The sequence below is a fragment of the Hibiscus syriacus genome, unplaced genomic scaffold, assembly GCF_006381635.1.
Source record: "Hibiscus syriacus cultivar Baekdansim isolate YM2019G1 unplaced genomic scaffold, ASM638163v2 tig00002237_pilon, whole genome shotgun sequence".
NCBI classification, from domain to species: domain Eukaryota; kingdom Viridiplantae; phylum Streptophyta; class Magnoliopsida; order Malvales; family Malvaceae; genus Hibiscus; species Hibiscus syriacus.
In genome coordinates this window covers 9979708-10005180 of record NW_024061918.1, presented here as the reverse complement: position 1 = coordinate 10005180, position 25473 = coordinate 9979708, and positions in this window count along the sequence as shown.

Below are 25473 nucleotides of genomic sequence, written 5' to 3'. Positions count from 1 at the left end.
TATTCAACAGCAGTCTTTACAGAGCAACTAGTTACGTAGCTTGTTTAACTACATCAAAACTTACAACAATATATGGTGGGATAGTATTGATCTCAAGTATGAAGATCATACATATAGTCATCACCATGAGCAATGTTATGACTGCCACATAATAATCCAAGACATATGCTCATTGTTGGTCAATCCAAAAGATTATTCTTTAACAATATAATCATGTATCAATTCTGACATCTCTATGTCAATGGCAACTTGTTGTCATCAATCAATAACATGTTAGTCTTAAGCGTATCATTATTGTCCATGCCCATAATAATACTTGACAAATGACCTTTTAATAATAACAATTATGTTATTATATGGACTTTATTATCTTCCAGTTTATGTTAAACATATATATATATATAACTGAAAATAATAGCGGCAATGCCTTTATTCAATAAAATTGATAAATATATGTATTATTACAGTCATTATATGATTGGTCTTTGTGCATACTCTAACACAAACAACAATACATTAACTCACTACAAAAACCAGAGCAAAACCATTGAACATTTGCACCAGAACACATTACTCGACCATAACTAACAATAGCAAAACACGACATATGAAGCCGAAGAAGCAGCCCTTCACCATGCAACACAAGAATGACCCACTCTACCAAAGGAGTCGGCTTCTAGACTACCTTTACATAGAAATTAACCAATCTACCTTTGTAAAAAGAACGACCAAAGCCTTGCTCTGGCAACAAAAACTTGGAAGAAAATCACCAAACCTTCATAACGGACCAGCTGAATACAAACCGCCCACACCAACCATCAAACATAGGATACGAAATTTCACTTCGCTATCCTATCTCAAAAACACTTGAGAGCCCAATTATAGGGGAAAAAAACAACACCATTATCCTGTACCTGGCTAATAAAATTTTCACAAGAATTTCAAAATTATTTTTTAACTCACCATTTTGCCTCATTCTAAGAAACTACCAAATTGATTAATAGAATGGCTCCTACAAGAAACTTCATACATTACAACTTAGCTCTCATCTTTAAAGTACTATGCAAACCTGAGAGTGACCAAAATTATGCATGCCTCAAATCGAATAATCATTGCAACTTGGGTGGAGAGAACTACTTCAAAGAATACTCCAGCGCAAACTCATATTAACTCAAGAAACAACACACAGACTATATAAGGAACACCCTCGCTTAGGCAAACATTAGCACAACCCCCTGAAACACCATAAGCTCTAAAACACGGACCCAAAACAACAACAACAAATCACCTATAATGCATCCTTGGGACAAAACCACCTCTATAGCATATTCAAGTGGCATAATATAAAGGACACCACAAGATGCAAAACTCACTAGAGGACTTGAAAATAACCTATACCTCAAGGCTTAACTCTTACTTTTAACCCCTCACTCGAAAAATATCTCCTCCGAATAGTATCATGCACAAATATACGAATGTGTAGAACCAATATCTACCAATGCAGAAACTGAAATGGAAAATATAGTGAAGATACTTGAGATCCTATCAGTCGACTTACACTCCTCTCTTACTTTAAAAAATGTATTAACGGACAGGTAGTAGAGTGTTCCTACTCATGAACCCTAATGTGCTTATACTTTGATGGTCCTAATCATGAACCCTAATGTTCCTCTACTTTGATGATCATAGGTGATACTCCCCTTTACAAAACGAACCTCTACCTTCACCACTAAAGTTGTCAACTTTCGTAGAGTAGTTGATGCAACTGTACACAATCTATTTTCGTTCGGAGAACGTTTCAAATTTCTTATAGTCTACATGCGTTATATATTATTTATATATTATATACTATATACATTATATTAAATTATATTATCTATATATAGTATAGTATTTATATATATATATGTGTGTGTATTATATAGTATGAATAATATTTATAATATATATATTATATGATTATATGATATATAAGTAAGTATTATATTATATATAAATATTTGTATTTATTATTATTAATATTACCATTTGATTTTTAGTCCAATTCCAGTCCAATAGTCCAACTAAACCCATAAGAAATCTAAGTGTCTAATAGGCAAGCCTGACCCAACAAGCTATGGAGTTAACAAAGTCTAGATCCGATCCAACAAGGGTATAATGAACAAGCTTTCCCGACTGAGCAAGCAAGTCCAGTAGAGGAGCCCAAAATGCTAGGGTTTTAGTTTTAAGCACAAGCGTTGCATACTTCCAACCGTATGATAAAAAGGGAAATCGATGTCTAAGAAGAAAGTAATTTAGGGTAATAGACTAGGTACTAATTTTTTGGTGTTTTTGGGGTGCTAATCCCTCCACACACGTAACAGACTTCTGAACTCGATTTCTGATTTTGCAGACAAAACTTGGTATTTATGATAAAATAAAATGTTTTTTAAAATTACCCGATTTTAAGTGTTTAAATCGTACCTTGAAAAATAATTGGTGGCGACTTCCAATATTTCATAAAGCCTTTTCAAATAAAACCCCTTCATTTTCATAGTTGTACTATTTTTGTTCCTCCTGGAATTAAGAAAAACGGTGTTGACAAAGATGAGAGTCAAGGAGTAGGCAGTGGAAAGGATCCCCTCTTCCATAATTTTCTAGGGCGTAAATACCCTGACTATAGGGTGACTTGTGTCAAACCTATGATGACGATGTCTGTCTGTAGATTGACTTAAACAAAATGGTTATAACTTTGGTAAATGATATGGAACTGTTATAGTCTAATCATGGGTTTGCAACCATCCAATGAGTATGGAACCTAGATGAATCGTGGGTAGAGATATTATTTTTGGAGGATATCTCGAGAGATATAACATTTATCACTCCTTTGTTGGCAAGTGTTGATTTTGCTAAATAAAAATAATTATATTCTCTAATAAATGATGAAAGGTAGTATATAAAAGTAGGTCCAATCCGTTCTGTATATTCTGTGAGATAAATAATTTTTGTGTTATACATTTTATCTTAACTAATCAAATACAAATCTTAAAGCAATGCATGAATCTAAAATAATAAAATATTTTTATGTAAAAATTAATTTTTAAAATATATGTGTAAATGAAAATACAATTTACATTTTTTCCATTTTCTATCCCTTTCTTCCTCTATAATCCCCACCCAAATAATATTTTAAAATTGCAATATACATATATATTGCAAAACCGACACATCTTATATAGATTATTTTAAAGAGCAAAACCGACACATCTTATATAGATTATTTTAAAGAAGTTTCAAAATAGAAGTGATATCATTAGTGAAGAAACTAGTTTTTTTATTTCATTTGTTTTATTTATTATTATTATTTTGTTTTAATATTATTATTATATTATATTATTATTATTAAATAAATAATTAATATTATTACAAACAGGCCCAATTACAAGATACCAGAGCCCAGATCAGGTCCAACAGTGACTCAACTTGAACCAGCCCCGAGAAGCCCAAATTATTTGGGAGTTTCAGCTAGGGTTGTCTAAACCCTAACCCAGCCACCGCTCCAAAGTTCCAGTGAGTTCCAGCCGCCCCACGCCAGCTGCCATCTCCACGTTGACGCTTCAGCTACCGCCACGCCTCGCCACCACTGAAGGATCCAGAAGACCCAGATGGCCATCCACGTTGCTGCTCTAAGGGTGAGTCACCACATAGCTCGATGACTCACCGAGGTGCCCCATTCTGTGACCAGTCCAAGAGCCACACCGTCGATGGCTATAAAAGCCATCGACCACACCTGCAACAAAGGGAAGACGAGAGACAGAAACGAAGAGAGGGCAAGCAAACCAGTAACCACAAACACCAAAATAAGCAAGGAAAAGACGGAGAGATACTTACTAAGGAAGTTGTAACATCACCGGAGCCTTCACACGTCACCGGAAACCTTCAAAAACCGAAGGTATTTTTGTAGATTTGCTCCGATCGGGAATGTTTTAAGAAAAACGGTAATCGGAACCATCAATAGGATGGTCCGATCTATATTTTGGGGTAAAAAAAAATTTCCGGCCACTGAATGCGGTGGCTGGCGGCGGGGGTTAACACCGGTGAACAATTGCCAGCCGGTGCCGCTTCTCTCTGTTTTAGAGAGAAGCGAGAGAGTTTTATAACTCTCTCAGCTAGAGAGAGAGAGGGAGAATGAGAGAAATGAGAGCTGGCCCTTCGGGCCAGCCGTTTTGGGACTTAAATACCCCTCCCCGAACGACGTCATTTTGGGGAGGGGTCTGTCTGTAATTAATTAAAAGTTAAACCCCGTCCGCAGCCATCATTATTTGTAATCCTTACATTTTAGTCACTGAAATTGACTTTTATTCCTTTTAATTCATTATTTAAATTTTGTGTTTATTATAATTTAGTCACTACAATAAATTTCTATATATTTTAATTTAGTCTCGTAATTTTATTTTATATTATTTTAGTCCTTTCCAGCATAATTACATACTTTAGGGTAAATAACTGATTTAATCCCTTATAATTTTATAAATTTATATTTATATCCCAAATTAATTAATTAGGTTAAATTATACTATTAACCATTATATTTCATAATATTTCGAATTATTATCTTTATTTTTAATACTTTATATTTAGTTTTATAATTTTAATTTCTTTTATTTTGATCATTATTTACTTACAATATTATTTTGTTATCACTTTTATATTTTAATAATGGCTTTAATTATTATTTTATTATTATCTTAGTCTTATAAATATATTTATATATATATTTGTTTAAATTAAATATTATAAAAATTATAATTTTTTTTAAATCATTTTATGAAAAATTATTACATTTTTAATATTTATTTTATTTATTAATATCGAAGAAAAGAGCTGTCTTAAAGCACCTAGAAGTTCTTTTATGATATTCTTAAATAAATAAATATCCTATTTTTATAAATTATATATTAATTATTTTTAGAAAAAATGTTTTTTTAGTTATTTATTTATTTTTTAATATCGAAGAAAAAAACAGTCTTAAAGCACCTAGAAGCCCTTTTCTGATATTTCTAAATAAGTAAATATCTTATTTATGCATATTAATATATTTTCTTAAAATTATTTGAAATAACAAAATTATGAATTAAATATATCTAGAAATTTTTAAATTTCTAATAATAGAGACAATTTATAATAAAAAAGTACCAATTTTGGGCGTTGTAGGGGTGCTAATCCTTCCCTAAACGTAACCGACCACGAATCCCTTTTTATTATTAAAAAGAACTAATTTTTGGTTATAAACGCAGATCAGTTCATCTTTTAACTGATGTTTTCTTAAAACTCTTTTAAAAGATAATTTTTAGGTATTCGACCTACCTAACCCAAAAGGCCGATGGCGACTCCCAAATTATTTTAAAAACCATTTATTCACATCACTTTTCCCACCGAGTAAAAATTTCGTGCCCGGACGAAAATCGGTTACGACAGCTTGGCGACTCCACTGGGGACCAGTCAAACTTTAAAATCAATTGTAAATTGTCTCTATCAGTTAGAAATTAAAAATTCATAAACTTAATTTTTAATTCTTTTCTTTCAAATTTTTTATTACATATTATTTTTTATTTTATTATTTTATTCAAGAATTAATTATTTATTGTCCGTTAGAGGTTTGTACATTCTCCTCACACACAAACACTTACATTGCATAACATAAGCATTTTAATTAAGCTTGTCCCTTTTAAGTAAGAGTGAAAGCGACGTCTTCGTGAGAATTTACTCTCCGTGTCAGACCTAGCAAGTAACTTTCGGGGTTCATATGCTCTATGTCTTCGTGAAAATTTATTCTCCGAGTCAGGCATAGAGAAGTGTATCCCCTCGAATTGAACTCGATCCATTTTAGTCTGTGATGGACTAGGATTGAGGGTTAGTAACCCAAGGGGGCACTAACAAGGACAATTCGGGTACCTTTATTCTTAGATCTGAAACCCTGCATATAATAAACCCTAGAAACTCTTCCGATCTGAAGCCATGCTGAAATCTTGTCAGTAGGTATACACAAAGGAGAAATAAGCTCTAGCTTTTAATTCCTTTTCTATTTCCTGAATAAATGCCTGCGAACTAGAAATCATGCAGTTAGGTTAAATTTTCCAAACAAAGCATGGAACTAAAAGCATGAGGTTAAGATTTATACATTGATAGATAGAATTTTTATTTCTATTAATTGGTACTAACCAATTTATTTTCCTTTCTCATTTTATTATGCTCTAACTTGTTTGCATGAATTTCTTTTGTTTGCATTGCATGATCATGGCATAATCAAAAGGTGTTGACTTGAAAGACTGTTCATCCAATTGGAAAGAAATCGTAAATGGACAAAAAGTTTTATGATCAAACAAAATATGATGCGGCCAAAGAAATACATCATGAGGAAACTATGAGGATAGAAGCAAGCAAAGCACACATAGATCCTATTATACTAATACTAAAAGTACTCCACAAAGATCCTACCAGATTGATACCAAAAGCGGTCTATGGTAAGAGTATCAGTCAGGGCATTCAGAGTAGTGGAGGTTTTTATGAAGCTCAAGCATGTTATTTGAAGGACTTGAACGACCAAAACAAGAAATTGAGCACATAAATGAAAACCATGCATGAAGATTTTCAGAAGATCAGTCAAGCTTTTCAAAATGTTGGCCTAGGAAGAACCCCAGAAGAGTGGATAACAGGGGTCACCAAGTTGAAAAAGAGCTGCAACTTATATGAAGATCTTGTTCAAGAACTTCTTGGACAGAAAGGTTCTCTTACAAGGGAAAATGAGCAACTCCAAGAAGTGACACAGAAGATGAAAGATAATGTCATGGAAGAAGTTGCAGTCCAGACAAGAAATATGTCCCTTAAGCTGATAGACTAATTTGGCTTTGGAGAAGTTAGGAATGAAATATATCCCTATATGTAAAGTTTTGTTTGATGTACCGAAACTTTTGCGTTCAATGAAATATGTTCTAAGATGATCACTCTTGAGTAACACCTTTTCATACATGCATGTGTATTTTGCATTTGTACATTTTTACGTTTGTATTTACATTTACATTTTTAAATTTACATCATGTATTAAAACATATTAATTAAATAATAATGTTTATTTATTTTCAATATCAAAGAAAAGGGTAGTCTTAATATAACTGGATGTCCTATTCTGGTATGTTAAATAATTTACATTTACATTTTTATATTTGCATATTTACATTTGGCATCTTTGCATTTGTATTTTTATATTTACTTTTGCACAATTTGTATTCTTATTATTACATTCACATATTTACATTTGCATTTGGCATCTTTGCATTTTTTATGTCATAATACATTAAAACATTCATTCATTAAAATAAGGATTTCAAACGAAGTGATCTTGGTTTTTCCTTGAAGCAAGAACGCTCAGCACGACACAAGAAAAATGTCTAAAGAAACTGAGGATAGGCTAGCCAAATTTGAGATAGAGCAGAAAGAAATACAAGAGGAATTAAAGAGCAAGTTGGCACAAATTGAAGCTAATATCACAAATTCTCATATCGATCTACTGAACAATATGAAAGAAATGATTGAGAAGCACCAGACAGCTGGAAAGAGTCTTGTTAAAAACCCCACAAATTCTTTGGGTCTTACACATGTTCATATTCCTGAGTTCACCTCTGTACCCCAGGAAATTCAATCACCAATTTACTTCACTGTTAAGAACTCACCATATCAAGCTGGAGCATCGTTCCCCACTGATTGTCCTACTACTTCTGAGTTGAAGCCTGATGAATTTTGTATTAGTAATGAGGTCTTTGACCTAAACAAATCAGTTGAGAAGGAAAAATTCACTCAACGACTGGAAAATATAGAAGAGGTGATAAAATCTATAGAGACAGTTGAGTCATTTTATGGGTTTGATGCCAAAGAACTAAGTTTGGTCCCTGGCCTGGTTATTCCACCAAAGTTCAAGGTTCCAGATTTTGAGAAGTATAATGGGACCACATGCCCTTCATATCATATCACTATGTATTGTCGTCGTATGACTAGATATGTAGAGAATGAAAAGTTGTTGATCCACTGTTTCCAAGATAGTTTATCTGGGTCTGTATCCAGATGGTATAATCAGCTAAAACGTACTCAAATACGTTCTTGGAGGGATTTAGCTCAAGCTTTTTTGGGTCAATACAAGCACATGACTGATATGGCCCTGATCGAACAATGTTGCAAAGCATGAATATGAAGTGCAATGAAAGCTTTCGACAATATTCATAACGATGGAAAGACGTTGCTTCTCAAGTACATCCACCATTGACTGAAAAAGAGTTCACTACTTTGTTCATCAGCACACTAAAATTTCCTTATGTTAATCACATGATAGGGGTTGTCCCTAATAATTTCTCTGACATCGTCATAAGTGGAGAAATCATCGAAATGGCTATCAAGAATGGCAAGATAAGAGGCTCTGACAATACTAAAGTCAAGAAAGAAGATGGGGTTAATACAATGAGGTCTTATTCAGTTAAACATGGTGCCAAACCTTATAGAGTGATCAAGAAGAAAAAGAATATGCAGGGATTTCAATTTCCTCCCTTCCACTGTTCGAGTGAAAAACTGCATCCAAAAATGCTCTTAGCCAGATCAATTACTCAACAACTTGATCAATCACAGTGGCCTCCAAATGAGAATTGGACCTATAAGGAAGTTCCTTGGATAAATCAGACTAGAATTCCAAATTGTTCATCTAAGGTTCCTGGTAACCTTAAGGGAAATTTCCAAGATCCTTTAGAGCAAGCAATTCAAAAATGCAAGATAAAAGAAGGGGTTAAGGTTCAATGTTCAGAAACCGTTATTGCAATAGAAACTAATGTAACCAAATCCTACGAAGAATATCGGGCACAAGAAAATGGGAAAAGAAATCAAAAGGCTCCCATGGATGTAATTCGAGATTGACATATAGGTCTAAGAAAGAATGAGGCATATATAACCCAGAAGACACCTCATATACATGTATCAGATTTTCCAAAAACTAGTAAGGAAAAGGACAAATTAAGAAATCTGGTTAATATTACCCCAGTTATAGCTGAAAAGAGCATTCAGAACCCCCTCGATAACATGAGAGCATTCATTCGTTCAGAACGATCAAAGAAAGTGATAGCCTCGCGAGCGAGAAAAACTTTGAAGGTGTTTCAAGAATCTATCTCAGACCTGTACCCTCATTTGGTTAAAGGTCAATACATTACACCAAGATTGGTGAAGGTGTCACCAAAGCCTTATGCCCATTGCTATGATCAAAATAGCTTTTGTAATTTTCACTTGGGAGTATCTAGACATTCAACAGGGAATTGTTGGTCACTGTTAAAGGAAATAAAGACGCTCATCGAGAAGGGAGTCTTGACACAAGAAATGATCAAAAAATGGGGGGCAAATAAGGATAAAAATCCTGGGCCAAGTACACACCCAACAATAGAAGAGTAATGATGCATAAACAAGTGGAAGTGTTATCTACCACTGTAGTACTTTCTACTTTCAGCATTTTGTTTGAATATGTTTTTTGTTCCTTTCTCCGCCTTTATGTAATAAATAAATTTGTGTTACTTTTATGGTTATGAGCAAGGAATCAAGTTTTAACCTTGAGATTCTTAAGTATCAAGTAGATTAAATATTCTTTTAATTTTTCAAGAGTTATAGATCTTTGGCAAGTGGTAAAATTATATCTTCCATATCCAATGCCAATTACTCGACCCTTACCAAAACCAAATCCTGACACTACATTTATCTAAGACTCTGAAGTAATGTCTCCACTTGTTTTTGAGACACCAACTCTAGATGTTTACTTTTTCAGGTAGAGTTGATCGATTCATTATACTACCTTCCACCATATATACGACTTCAAAAGTCACACATTTGTCCTTCAAAACACAAAACCACCATAAACCAAATAACCTCAAAAGAACCAAACTTTCAATTATCCGTGAATCTTACTAGAAGAAGAGACGAGATGAGGCATCATGGACCAACTCATTGAAGATAATTTCGAGTGATTAGGGCATACTCAAAGAAGAAGGGGAAAGTGATTGATTGAAATAAATATATCATGCATTAATTACATTTTTCATGTAAGTAAAATTAATCTTGAAAATTCATCCCCCTGGAGATACCTCTTTTTACAAAGGTTTCTGTGTATGAGATGACGAACGACATTGTTTCATTTATCCTTTAATATATATATATATATATATATCCTTTGTTATCCCCACTTGAGCCTGAATGATTTTTCTTCTGATTCAACACTAACCAAGGATCACCCTCCACATTGGGGGGGTAAAGTGAAGGATATTTGCCCACAAGAATAAATATTGTCAATACAGTTTTATTATGAAGACAAGTTTCCATGAAGTCAAGAAAGTTTTGAACTACAAGGTATGTCAAATACAGAGTGCTTGAAGATCAATCCAATCAAGAATAATGGAAAATCTCCAAAATGCAAAAGGAAAAGGAGGTGATCAAAGCAATTAAAGTATTATACTCATCCAGCAAAGAAAGAAGAAAGAAAAAAGGAAAAAAATAAAAATAAAAAAATAAAAATAAAAAAATTAAAAAAGAAAAGGAAAAAAAATAAAAAAAGGAAAAAAGGAAAATTAAATCAAGATGGTTGACTTATTGAGCCTCAAGTTACAAGGTTGATCAAGCACAAACAAGAAGAGCAGGAAATGCTGAAGATATGAGAAAATGGAAATGAATCCAAAATTTGGCAGTCTGGAGGGATCCAGATGATGGAAAAATCCCCAACAAGGCAGATCCAAGTTAAGCAAGGCAAGATTGATGGCATCAGAATGAATTGATCCTTGGTTTGATTACCCTTAAACACTTATTTTGACCTTTTTATCCCTTTCTTTCGTAACCATAAGCATGGCCTACGTTACGTACCTGAAAAGTCCATTTTAATCATACATGGATTTCTAAGTAAAAGAGAATATCTTTAGAATTCATTCCGCCTCTCAAGATTGATTTTTATTTGAAAAAATTGGTTTTTAAAATCTTTAATGCATGATATAAAAATGATAAAAGGGGGGTTCAAGATGTAAATTTTTAAATAACATCTTAGAACCAAAGGAGGATTCAAGTTGAAAACCTGAAAAGGCGGCTCGAATATTGAATGGTGCAATAACGAAATAAGAGACGATCTTAAGCTCTTAATGAAGCACCACACATCTGAAAAACGTTCCTGAGATTCTGGAAACGAGAAGCATCTCTACAAGATGAGCATAGCAACCATTTCTTCAAGTTAGTGGAAGCCCGAAGCGACATACTGAACCAACTTAAAAGAACCTACTTTACCAGAATCCACCTATTCCTCAAATCAGTCAATAATTTTGACACTTTCCATAGGACTATGATTTTTGAATGATTTAAAAGTGTAGTTGATTTATTAGATATTCATTAAACTCATTGTTTATGAGTTGATTATATTGTGAACCCGAAAGGGGTAATACTTTACAAAATTCTTTCATTCTTCAATAAAGAAAGGAGCAAAAACATTTTCAAACAGGACAGTCTCAAATGAGGAAGGTCCTTAAAGTAATTGTTGCTTATTCTACCTCTGTTGTATAAAAAGAATGAACGAGGCCAGAATGATGAAGCACTTCACATTTAATTAATTATTTAATAATCCTCTTATATCCAAGTTACCCTAATCATATTGGGGATTTTATTATTTCAAATTAATTAAATCTATATTTAATTAATTAATTGAAATTAAATATTCGGGATTATTAAAAACATATATTTTAGTAACGTGCAACAAATTGTACATCTTTGCTCGTTTCAATCCTAGGGTATGACCTTGTAGGTTCTTGTAACGTTAGCATTAATTATTAGAACAATTCTAATATTACATACAATGAGTGACATCTAGCAATATATCATTGTCACCTAAGTTACAAGAAAATATGATTCGACATATCATCTTGGTGATTACTCTTTTATGTATTACATCCTTATGTCCTTTATATCTAGAATAGGCACAAGTCTTGGAATAGTCACACTTGTATAGCCCATCTATTGTTTATTGATATCTAGAGTAGATTTTAATTAACGAATAGTTTATGATATCTCATATCAACTTATTCGAGCATGGCCATGCATTTCTAGTCTTACTCAATCAAGTGGCCTGTGATATATTTGCTATTATGTAGGAAGGACAAATCCTATCTTAATCATACACACCCACTACATATATTGAGATATATTCAATAACAGTCTTTATAGAGCAACCAGTTACGGAGCTTGTTTAGCTGCATCAAAACATACAACAATATATGTTGGGATAATATTAATATCAAGTCTGAGGATCATACATATAGTCATTACCATGAGCAATGTTATGACTGTCACATAATAATCCAAGACATATTCTCATGGTCGGTCAATCCAATACATTGTTCTCTAACAATATAATCATGTATCAATTCTGACATCTCTATGTCAATGACAACTCATTGTCATCAATCAATAACATGTTAGTCTTAAGCGTATTATTATTGTCCATGCCCATAATAATACATGACTAAGGATCTTTTAATAATAACAATTATGTCATTATATGGACTTTATTATCTTCTAGTTTATGTTAAACACATATATGAAAATAATAGCGGCAATGCCTTTATTCAATAAAATTGGTGAATAAAATTATTATTATAATCATCATATGATTGGTCTTTGAGCATACTCTAACAATCTCCCACTAGCACTAAGACCAATCACTCACATATCTAATATAGAGTGACTCAGTGTGACGATCATGCCTCTGCTGTGTAAGAGGCTTTGTCAAGGGATCAATAATAGTGTCATCCATGTGTACTCTACATATTTCCATATCTCCTCGATCAATGATCTCTCGAATGAGATGAAAGCTCCTAAGAATATGTTTGGATCGTTGATGATATCTTGGTTCCTTTTCTTGTGCAATGGCTCCATTATTGTCACAACGGAGTTATACAACATATGATATGCTGGGAATAACCCCTAATTCTGTTATAAACTTCTTGATCCAAACAACCTCTTTTGCTGCTTTACTGGCTGCAATGTATTCAACCTCTGTTGTAGAATCAGCTACTGTGTCTTGCTTCGAACTTTTCCAGCTCACAGCACCTTCATTAAGACAAAACACAAAACCCGATTACGATCGTGAGTCATCCTTGTCAGTTTGGAAGCTGGCATCAGTATAACCTTTTATACTAAGCTCTTCCTCCCCTCCATAGACAAGAAATGTATCCTTAGTTCTTCTTAAGTATTTAAGGATATTTTTAACCGCAACCCAGTGATTTTCACCAGGGTTTGCTTGATACCGACTCGTCATGCTTAGAGCGTACGATATATCTGGTCAAGTACATATCATGGCATACATTATAGAACCAATAGCCGAAGCATATGGAATCTTATTCATCCGTTCTCTTTCTAATGGAGTTGAAGGACACATTTCCTTAGAAAGAGAAATGCCATGTCTCATAAGAAAAAATCATTTCTTGGATTCTTCCATACTAAACCTTTTCAGCACTTTGTCTATATATGTACTTTGACTCAGACCTATAAGTCATCTTGATCTATCTCTATAGATCTTAACTCCTAAGATATACGCTGCCTCACCCAAATCTTTCATAGAAAAACAACTACTTAACCAAGTCTTAACAGACTGTAAAGTAGGTATATAATTTTCTATTATGAGTGTGTCGTCTACATATAAGATTAGGAAAGAAACAATGCTCCCACTAGCCTTCTTATAAACACAAGGCTCATCTTCATTTCTGATAAAACCAAACTCTTTGATTGCATCATTGAAATGAAGATTCCAGCTTCGAGAAGCTTGCTTTAGTCCATAAATAGACCTATGTAGCTTACAAACCTTTCCAGTATTTCCTGGAAAGACAAAACCTTATGGTTGTGTCATACACACATCCTCTTCAAGTTTTCCATTAAGGAAGGCGGTTTTGACATCCATTTTCTAGATTTCATAATCATGGAATGCAGCTATTGCGAGCAGGATCCGGATGGACTTAAACATAGCTACAGGGGAGAATGTTTCGTCATAGTCTACACCATGACAAAAACCTTTAGCGACTAATCACCCCTTGTATGTTTGTACGTTACCATCTATATCGGTTTTCTTCTTGAAAACCCATTTACACCCTATATGTTTGACCCCTTCAGGTGGTTCAACCAAAGTCTATACTTGGTTTACTTACATGGAATCCATCTCAGATCTCATGGCTTCAAGCCATTTCTCAGAGTCTGGGCTAGACACCACCTCTTGATAAGTCCTGGGCTTATCTCGATCCATAAGAAGAACATCTCCATGTGTCGTAACGAGAAATCCAAATCTCTCAGGTGAACGATGTTCTCTTGTGGATCTACACAGTGATTGTGTTTCTAAATTTGTTGAATGCTCCTCAATAACTTGTGAAACATGCTCATCTTCAGGTTCATTTATTTGTTTCTCTTGAACTTCTCCAAGTTCAATATTTCTACCCTTTCCTTTCTTTGAGAGAAATTCTCTTTCGAGAAAAACTCATGTTCGAGCAACAAACACTTTGTTCTCGTTAGGGTTAAAGATATAGTATCCCTTATTTTCTTTAAGATATCCAACAAATATACACTTATGAGATTTAGGTTCGAGCTTTGTAGACATATGATGTTTTATATAAGCTTTATAACCCTAAATCTTCATAAAAGACATATTAGGACGTTTCCCAGTCCATATCTCGTATGGTGTCTTTTAACTGATTTAGATGGAACACGATTTAGTGTGAAAGCAGCTGTTTCAAGTGCATGTCCCCAAAAAGAAGTCAAAAGATCACTATCACTCATCATCGATCGAACCATGTCTAACAGTGTTTGATTCATTCTTTCAGAAACTACATTCCACTGTGGTGTACTAGGTGGTGTAAGCTGTGAGACAATCCTACATTCTTTTAGGAGTTCATCAAACTCTATGCTTAAGTATTCTCCACCTCGATCTGGTCGAAGTGCCTTAATACTCTTTCCTAGTTGATTTTGTACTTCATTTTTAAATTCCTTAAACTTTTCAAGGGCTTTAGATTTATTGCGCATAAGATAAATATACCCATACCGACTGAAGTCATCGGTAAAAGTAATGAAATAATAGAATCCACCTCTGGCTTGTGTATTCATTGGTCCACATACATCACTATGTATTAACCCCAATAAATCATTTGCTCGCTCATCTTTACTATTAAAAGGAGGTTTAGTCATTTTTCCCAACAAGCAAGATTCACATATATCATATTGTTCGAAAACAAATGAATCTAAGAATCCATCTTTATGAAGTTTTGATATGCGTTTCTCACTTATATGGCCTAAACGACAATGCCAAAGATAAGTTTGATTCGAGTCATTTGTTTTTGATCTCTTAGTATTTATGTTATAAATGGTGTTATCTTGATCCAAAATATAGAGACCATTAACCAATTGTGCTGAACCATAAAAAACATTATCGAGATAAAAAGAACAACAATTATTCTTAATAATAATCTCAAAGCCAATCTTGTCCAAACAAGAAATAGAAATAATGTTCTTAGTCAAACTGGGCACATAATAACAATCCTCTAAATTTAAATTAAGTCCACTAGGCAAAGATAAAACATATGTCCCTATAGATAATGCAGTAACTCTTGCTCCATTTCCCACTCGTAGGTCCACGTCTCCTTTAGCCAGATTCATTCTCTTTTGCAGTCATTGTACAGAAGTACAAATATGAGAACCACAACCGGTATCTAATACCCAAGAAGTAGATGTTGACAAATTAACATCAATAACATAAATACCTGAAACAAACGTTTCGTTTGCTTTTGCCTTCTTGACCTCTTCAAGGTAAACATGGCAGTTTCTCTTCCAGTGTCCGGTCTTATCGCAATGGAAACATTTTCCTTCTTTGCTAACTCCCCCTTTGGGTTTCAATGCATTTTCCCTTTTGGTTTGGTCTTACCATTTCCTTAGACTTTGCCACTACCTTATTCTTTCCATTTCCTTTGTCCTTGTGGACCATCATAATGGGCTTAGGTCCAACCTTTTTCATGTTACTTTCAACAGTTCGTAACATGCCAAGTAAATGTGGCAAAGTTTTGCTAATTTCATTCATGTTGAAATTAAGGACAAATTGGCTAAAGCTATCTGGAAACGATTGCAGGATAACATCAGTAGCCAATTCATCTTTGAGAGAAAATCCTATCTTTTCCAACGTTTGGATGTAGCCCATCATCTCGATGACATGAGCTCCTACAGGAGTTCCCCCTGCCATTTTACATTGAAATAGAGCTTTAGAGGTCTCATATCTCTCTTGACGTGCTTGCCCTTCATATATTTCTTTGAGATTTTGAATCATCTCATATGCAACCATGTCCTCATGTTGTTTCTGAAGCTCAGGAGTCATGGTGGCAAGCATTAGACATCCAACATCTAACATATCATCCATATGTTTCTTGAATTTGTCTTTGTCAGCTTTTGAAGCATTAGCTGCCGGTTCATCAGGAACAGGTTCCTCAATGACATATTCCTTCCTTTCCTGTTTGAGAATAATTCTCAAATTACGAAACCAATCAAGGAAGTTTATACCATTAAGTTTATCATTCTCAAGGAGTGATCGCAGTGATAAAGTGTTGTTTGCCATTAAATCTACAACAAAGGAAATTTTAAAGTAAGTAAATTTACCGAATTAAAATTTATAAATAGAACTTTATTTACAAATTACTCCCACTATTTTATTCAAAATTAAAAACCCTCTTTGTTTTAATTTCGAAAAAATTCAAAGAAATTGTTTTAGTGGGTGAGGATCCATAATACATCAATTTCCTAAATCAGCTTTGGCTTTTCTTTTAGGATAGTGATTATTTAGGTAAGTAACACTTGACTAGTTACATCTCATGTAACTCCTCATTTTGGTGAACAACTTTTGTTCAAGTCATCTCATGACTTATCCAAATATTTAACCTCTAGGTTTCTAATCCTATTAGAATAACCTAGCTAAGTGATTACCAATATTTCAACCTGTGAATATCACTTGCTTATTCTTCGCGTTTAACCAAGATAGATTTATGTGCCAATGCTTTGGCAAAGCCCACACAATATCGATCAAAGCCTTAACGAGGGTAAATATTGGACAGTTAAGTTAACTTAGATTATAAAGAGGGATTTGCGTAATTATCTCATCATTGTTCGTTTTAATATTAGGCCCTTATTGATCTCATCAATATTTATTCTTATTATATCATTTGATGCATTGCATACATAACAAATATAGCAATAAATAAGATGCAATGGTTATAGCCCAAACCAATGACTAAGGTGGCCCATCCCAAGCCAATGGGAGAACCAAGAACCCTAAAGCCTAAGACTACTCGCTAGGAATCTTCTCGCCATTCTTCTACTCCTTGTGAATCTTCATAGATTTACAATTTTAAAAGAAACTCGTTTTACATACGAGGGAGTAAGATGAAAAAAGAAATACAACAGAGATATAGAAAGGCACGGCTCGCAGAACATATTTCAAAATAAACCATTGTGAATTGAACAAGGGCTATAACCATGCATATCAAACACCGTACAAAACAAACATATCATATATATATATATACACGTTGTTACGCCTTTGTTAAAAAATATTAATATGGGACTTCAATTTGTACTGTTGATAAGGGGTCAAGGGGCGAAGAATAACCGTACTTTTGGGATTTTCAATCCCGAAGGTTTTCTGCATCAGAACAACCATTGTTCCACTGCTAAACGCGATCTGCTATCGTACTCCCATAGATCATCAAGTAACAAATCGATTGAAAAACATATTAACAAATTAACATATTAATCGTTGCGAGTATCGATTCGAACAATGATATCAACATATTTACTGAAATTGATAAAACTAGAACATGCATCTCATACATATCACATCAACCAAAAATTTAACCCAAAATCAGATCGTACAAGTGGCTCTGTTGCCACTGTTGGGACCGTCGACTCACCCCATGGCGTAGCGGAAACAAAACTCGACGGTCTCCCCAGCGATCCAAGTACGAAAAACCGAAATCGGGAGGAAGAGATGCGAATAATTACAGTGGGTTCCTTGAAAACAGCAAGAACAACAGTGAATACGGTGGTGTAGATCAATTCGAATCGAAAGCCTCCACGAAATCACGTCTCGGCCTCTACTCAGTTCACCCGATTGAGAGAAATATTTGTTTTTCCCCAAAACTGTTTTGGAGAAAATGGCTGAAGGGTTTGCGTGTTTGTTGCAAAAACAGCTGCTAGACCTAACACACCCTTTTATAGCCAAGTTACCCTAATCATATTAGGGTTTTATTATTTCAAATTAATTAAATCTATATTTAATTAATTATTTAATAATCCTCTTATATCCAAGTTACCCTAATCATATTGGGGATTTTTATTATTTTAAATTAATTAAATCTATATTTAATTAATTAATTGAAATTAAATATTCGAGATTATTAAAAACATATATTTTAGTAACGTACAACAAATTGTACATCTTTTCTCGTTTCAATCCTAGGGTGTGACCTTGTAGGTTCTTGTAACGTTAGCAGTAATTATTAGAACAATTCTAATATTACATACAATGAGTGACATCTAGCAATATATCATTGTCACCTAAGTTACAAGAAAATATGTTTCGACATATCATCTTGGTGATTACTCTTTTATGTATTACATCCTTATGTCCTTTATATCTAGAATAGGAACAAGTCTTGGATTAGTCACACTTGTATATCCCATCTATTGTTTCTTGATATCTAGAGTAGATTTTAATTAACGAATAGTTAATGATATCTCATATCAACTTATTCGAGCATGGCCATGCATTTCTAGTCTTACTCAATCTAGTGGCCTGTGACATATTTGCTATTATGTAGGAAGGACAAATCTTATCTTAATCATACACACCCACTACATATATTGAGATATATTTAATAACAATCTTTATAGAGCAACCAATTACGGAGCTTGTTTAGCTGCATCAAAACATACAACAATATATGTTGGGATAGTATTGATATCAAGTCTGAGGATCATACATATAGTCATCACCATGAGCAATGTTATGAATGTCACGTAATAATCCAAGACATATGCTCATGGTCGGTCAATCTAATACATTGTTCTCTAACAATATAATCATGTATCAATTCTGACATATCTATGTCAATGACAACTCGTTGTCATTAATCAATAACATGTTAGTCTTAAGCGTATTATTATTGTCCATGCCCATAATAATACTTGACTAGGGATCTTTTAATAATAACAATTATGTCATTATATAGAATTTATTATCTTCCAGTTTATGTTAAACACATATATGAAAATAATAGCGGCAATGCCTTTATTCAATAAAATCGGTGAATAAAACTATTATTACAATCATCATATGATTGGTCTTTGAGCATACTCTAACATGTTGAACCTTAGGATTTAATAAAATCGGAAATATAACCAACTTCTTTTGAACAGTGAAAATTTAATAAATTAAATTCTAAAACATAACCAACTTCGGTTGATCAGCGGGAATTTAATGAATTATAGTCCGAAATTGAAGTACAACAGTAACTAGAGTCACTTGCACCAATTTTATCCTTCCATGACAATCACCGATGCATAAAATTTGGCCAAACACAATAGTAGGAAAAAATATAAAATTAAACAGGTAATATAAAAATTAAACAACCATACCTGCAAATAGATTTCGAATAGATGGAACCTTTTCCTCCTTGGCTAAAGCCAACAGTGCACAACCACAAAGGACGTGTGCTGGGACTTAACGCCAAATATTGAAAAACTATAACCTTGTTAACCAGCGTTTTGATGCCTCGTTTGTTCGTCAGTATCGTTGTTCCCTCGTAGATTGAACTTAATTCTTATTTGTGGGCACATATATATAATGTACAATGTTATCATAAGGTATAACACAAAATTAAGTGACTAATTATGTTGCATGTGTTATGTGTATTATGGTGTCATGGAAATCAAAGTGTGGATATTATAAGCTGTATTTAAAATTTGATGAGGGGTAAAGTTATAAATACTTAAAAGATTGACATAATATTCAATCTATATAAAGAAGAAGTGGTCCTAAAAAATTATAGGTTAACTTGTACTACTATTATCACTGTCAGAGAATTTTTACGGCAATATCTGTCACAGAATTTTTACAGCAAGATCAAACATATTTTCTTAAAAGATCACAACCAAATAATAGTTCATAGATTTCAAGCTTTCAATTAATTCATGTATGCTTCCCTAAATATATTATTTATTATTTTTAATGATTTGATATAATTTGATATTTTCATATTTATTATGATTTTGATTCTAACATTGTAATTCAGAGTTTTTACAGTCGCAAATAACTCGTATTAACAATCCCTTTCCGTCTTTGTTATATGGCTTCCACTATCATCTGATTCTTACTGTTTGAAATCTGTGCACATGCGATTGTGTGAACCGAGTGAAAGCAATGTGGTTTCGTGTATACGAACAGCCACGGATTTATCTGTCTATGTTTGAGAAACCTTTGAAGATGGTTTAGTGCTGAGATGATGAAGGTGGTATCTTCAAGAAATTAGCATTTTCGTTGTCAACTCTGAATTGCCCTTGCAAGACGAGGAAGAAGAAGAGATTAGATCATAAACATATAGGGTCTGGCCCAAGATTATATCTTCGATGATGATCTGGTAATGGCGTTGGCAAAGCTCCAAGAATCTTCGTGTCTGTTACGATGGACTAAAAGGAAAAGAACTACGGCGTGCCGTTGATGCACCTTTCATTGGTGTGGTTTCAGCAGAAAATGAACGGACCAAAAGAAAGGCATCTTTTTGTAGAATCATCATCTGCTGGAATCACGGGAGTGAAAGGTACAGCGGCGGTACGTCATAACTCTTTGCCTCTCCGCCTATGGTGACCGACACGTAGATTATCGGATCTACGCCGACACCATCACCATTATCATCATCGAGACATAATCTTGGTCGGACAATCCACGTTCAAGATTACCTTCTTTTGGTCGAATCATCATCTACTGGAATTACGTAAATTACTTGATGTTCTTGGAGAAATTCGAGAAATGGAGTCGTGCTAAAGATGAATATTCCAGTTTTGAAAATGTAGAGGTTGGTAGAATAAATGACAAAAATGAGTATTTCTTCTTTTAATTCAATTGCACAATCTTAATTTCATTTACTACTAATTTTCAACATACATTTAGGATTAGGAATGCAAATTCTTCAAGTGTCTTCTTGAAAAAAAAAAAAAAAAAGATTCAACATTTTCGGATTACTCATTTATATTGATTGATTATGTTCGAATTACATGAACTTTAAACCATGATTTTTTAAATTTGAATCAGCTTGAAATACATCTTGATTGATATGTTTTTAAAATATGAATATCAAACTGAATAAAAATATTTGATCCGTTGACTAAGTTGATGAACTTCGTTCTATCATATTCCCTCAGATTATGGGTTTTAGACTTATGAAGAGTACTCCCCTTCTTTTCTTGTGTCTCTCCCCTCTCTAAAATTAAAATTTGATTTAAATTAATAAAAAATTATATTTAAAATATGTGAAAAGGAAATTTTGAATATTTTATACATTCGCACTTAAAATGTTAAACTACATGAATTCACTTAGACTATAATTTTTTGGGTAAACTACATATTTAATATCTCAACTATTATTTTTATTCTTTTTTGGTCACTCAACTATTTTTTATTTTACAATTATACCTAACATTATGTTTTGGTTTTATTTTGGTCACACACAATTTAAATATTAACGATGATGCTAATGTGCCACCATAAGGAAATATCATGTCATCATTGAAAATTTTATAAAAATATCATGTCAATAGATTTGTTACTATTTTAATAGCCGGTGACCAAAATGAAACGAAAGCCTAACTTAGATATGATTTAAAAAAATAGTTGAGTGACTAAAACATAACAAAAATAATAGTTAAGTACTAAATATATACCCTAATTTTTTCACTAAAAACTTCAAAAATATATAAATATTTTTCACTGATATTATGAGTGTGCAAGAAATTTCAATGTATATTGCTTCTTTATATATATAATGAAAAATTATTAATTTCAAAATTAAACAAATTTAAATAAGATGCAAATTAAATTTTATTATAGCTTTGGCATTTACATTTCAAATATTAACAAATCTCACTGATAAAAATGGAGATGACAAAACTTCTATCACTTTATGAATCTTTCTTTCATTAATGAAGAGTTTAGAGTTTATCATTTTAAGTGAAGACAGAATATAACACGACACAAATTTCATAAATATTTATACTACACTTTGTCATACTTTTTAAAATCATATATTTACCGCTCACAATTTAATATTTTTTGATATTAAGTTAAAATGCTATATATTAAAATCTAATATTTACTGCTCACAATTTAATATTTTTAATATTAAATTAAAATGATATATATTAAAATCTAATAGAAATTATTCTATTACTTTAAAAAAAAATTGATTCTAGTTCATTTATTATTAAAAGAGATATTCTAGTTTTTGTACTCCTAGAAAAAGTATGTTTCAATCCAAAACGTTAATTGAATTAAAATATTGAAGTCTAGGGATGACGATGGAGCGAGATTGATGATTTTTTTATCATTTCAACCTCACTTGATATATTAACGATATAATTTATTTTTCAACTAATATCAATTAAAATTATATTTTATCGATGTTATACTTTTGAAAAAGATTTTTAGAAAATGTCACCTCTTTACCCATCGAAGACCTAGATAGACCATTCCACGCACCAGACATACTAATGGATCGCTAACCTATGGGGATGACGGCAACATTAATCATCAAATAGACTACAACACATAGACAAGACCTCTAAACAAGACTAAAGACAAACTCACATGATCTACCAAGGAAAAAATCAAGATCTAGATATCAAATCTATCAAATATGTTAAACTATGAATATTTATAATAGCCATATATATGGTGCTGTCAATTGAGACCAATATAAATACCCCCAACCCATATTGATCAAGGAGAGTGAACCTTCTACTATCTCGACAAAATATCTCCTTTTTCTTATCGTGATCATATATCTTATAAAGGAACATTGATCAATGACCTTTTCTATCACCGATTGCAGTTCTCCACCCAAACCAGAAGGGTTGGACCACCAACTATCCAAGAACCCAATTTGTTATTATCAACAATTTGTGAGGCATGGGCAAACCTTATGATTGAGAGAATCATTCAAGATCTCTACCAAAATTGAAACAACCACCCTCACTTCTAGTCTTTCTCATATAATCTCTTCGTAGATGCTTACTATTGCCGACCAACAACCGTAGATACTACAATAAAATATTTCAATATCGGTTTTTTAGTCCTATAGTGCCAATATTAAGAGCCGCTAATAAGCTTCTCGGTGCAAAAAGAACTGCAAAAAAGTCGCTAAAGCTAACGCTGTAAAAGTTAGTGGCGTTATTAAATAAAAAGTGTCACAAAAGGTTTGGTCATTTAGAGGCGTTTGTGAATAAAACGTCGCTATATACAATAATATTTAGTGACGTTTTGTACACAAATGTCGTTAAATGTTAAGCTATATAGCGATGTTTGAAAGCAAAAAATGCTACAATTATGTAGTCCTTTAGTGCGTTTTTCATCTTAAAACGACGCTATATACCATGATATTTAGTGGCATTTCGTACACAAACGCCACTAAATGTTAAGCAATATAGCAACGTTTGAGAACAAAAAATGCCGCAAATGTGTAGTGCTTTAATGGTTTTTTCATCTTAAAATGATGTTAATCGAATTTGTTTTCCAAATATTATTTTGTAATGTTATATATCCTATAACAATATTCAATAACAACCTTGATATGACTCGAATTAAGTAAAAAAATACTAACAACATAAATAAATCAAAGTTTAGAAACATTCAAGTAATGTAGTTCAACATTCAAGTGAAATGTAATGTAGTTCAATATTTAAGTGAAATGTAATACAGTTTAACAACTAGAATAACTAGGGCATGTACCTAAGAAATCACCTAGGTTGGTGAATTTCACGTTTGATTTTGTTGCGTCATATGCTTCATGGCTTCAAGTTGTTTATGAAGTTCATCATATTTTTTCTAATATGTTTCTTCTCTCTCAAATTTTCTCATTTCTCTCTACTTCTATCGCTTCATCTTTCATTTGAGCAAAATTTTCATCCACTTTAGTTAAATGTTATTTTAATCAAATAAATTTTGATTGAGAAGACTGACTCTGTGATTGAATGTATTGAGACGAACTGGATCCAAAATATTTGGATGGGGTAACGAATGATCCTTGAAAGTAAACTCGACCATATCTTTCGGGACCGAAAACTTCAGCAATAACTAGATTTTCAATCTCTTCCACATTCATGGAACCATGAGATGAACCCGTAGCTTTATACTCCTTCTTTTTATCACTCAATTTTTTTAATAATCAATTAAGAATTTAGAACGAAATCTAACATTATTTAAAATAAAAAATGTTATACTATAAATATACTACGACTTCTGTAGCTTCAGGAGCCATAGGAGAATCATCTTTTTTTGTATGTGTCATTTTGAAGAGCTTTATTCGTCAACTTTATTGCCTGACATAATTTCCTACAATGTAGAATATATATTAGTACTTATAACAAGTAATAAATAATAGGAAAAATATTCATCACTATGTGGATAATCATAATTAAAAAAATAATACCTCATCATGAGCTACACAAACAAAGTTCTTCGATCCAGTTGTGTAAGTAAACTTTTGTTGTTGTCTACTAGCAATACCAATATGCCCTCAGTACTAAAAATTGAAATTTACATGACCTATAAAGTCAAAATTATAGCGACATAATATCATTTTTTAATGTTCATCATATCTCTCATTTCTTTACACTCCAAAACTTGGCCGCATCATCCCATTGATACCTGAACATTCCAAGTGGGACATTTTCCAACTTTTGTTCTAGGCTAAGATTATTCTTAAAATAATCCTTTTTCCAAATAACTTTTGTGATCTCTCCATTTATTTCCTAACACTTGCTTCAAATAATCATCTAAGACCTCTAGAAAAATTTTTCCTACAAATAACACAAGGGTCAAAAGTAAATATAAAATACTATTGAACTACAATGAATTTTCTATTACAATGAAATTATTACCTTAACACAATCCACGACTTGATTTTTATTACTATTTAGCATCTCATGCCATGACTCAAAATTGATCGGTTAAAGATTAACATTGCGTACAATCACACCTAAGTAAGCAGCCAGAACAAGTGCTTCTGTCCCAATAGGTTGGCCGACATCATTACTCTAAACTTTTCACACAGTCCCCAATAGAAAGTTTGTATAATTTCTTCATTATCGTGTGAC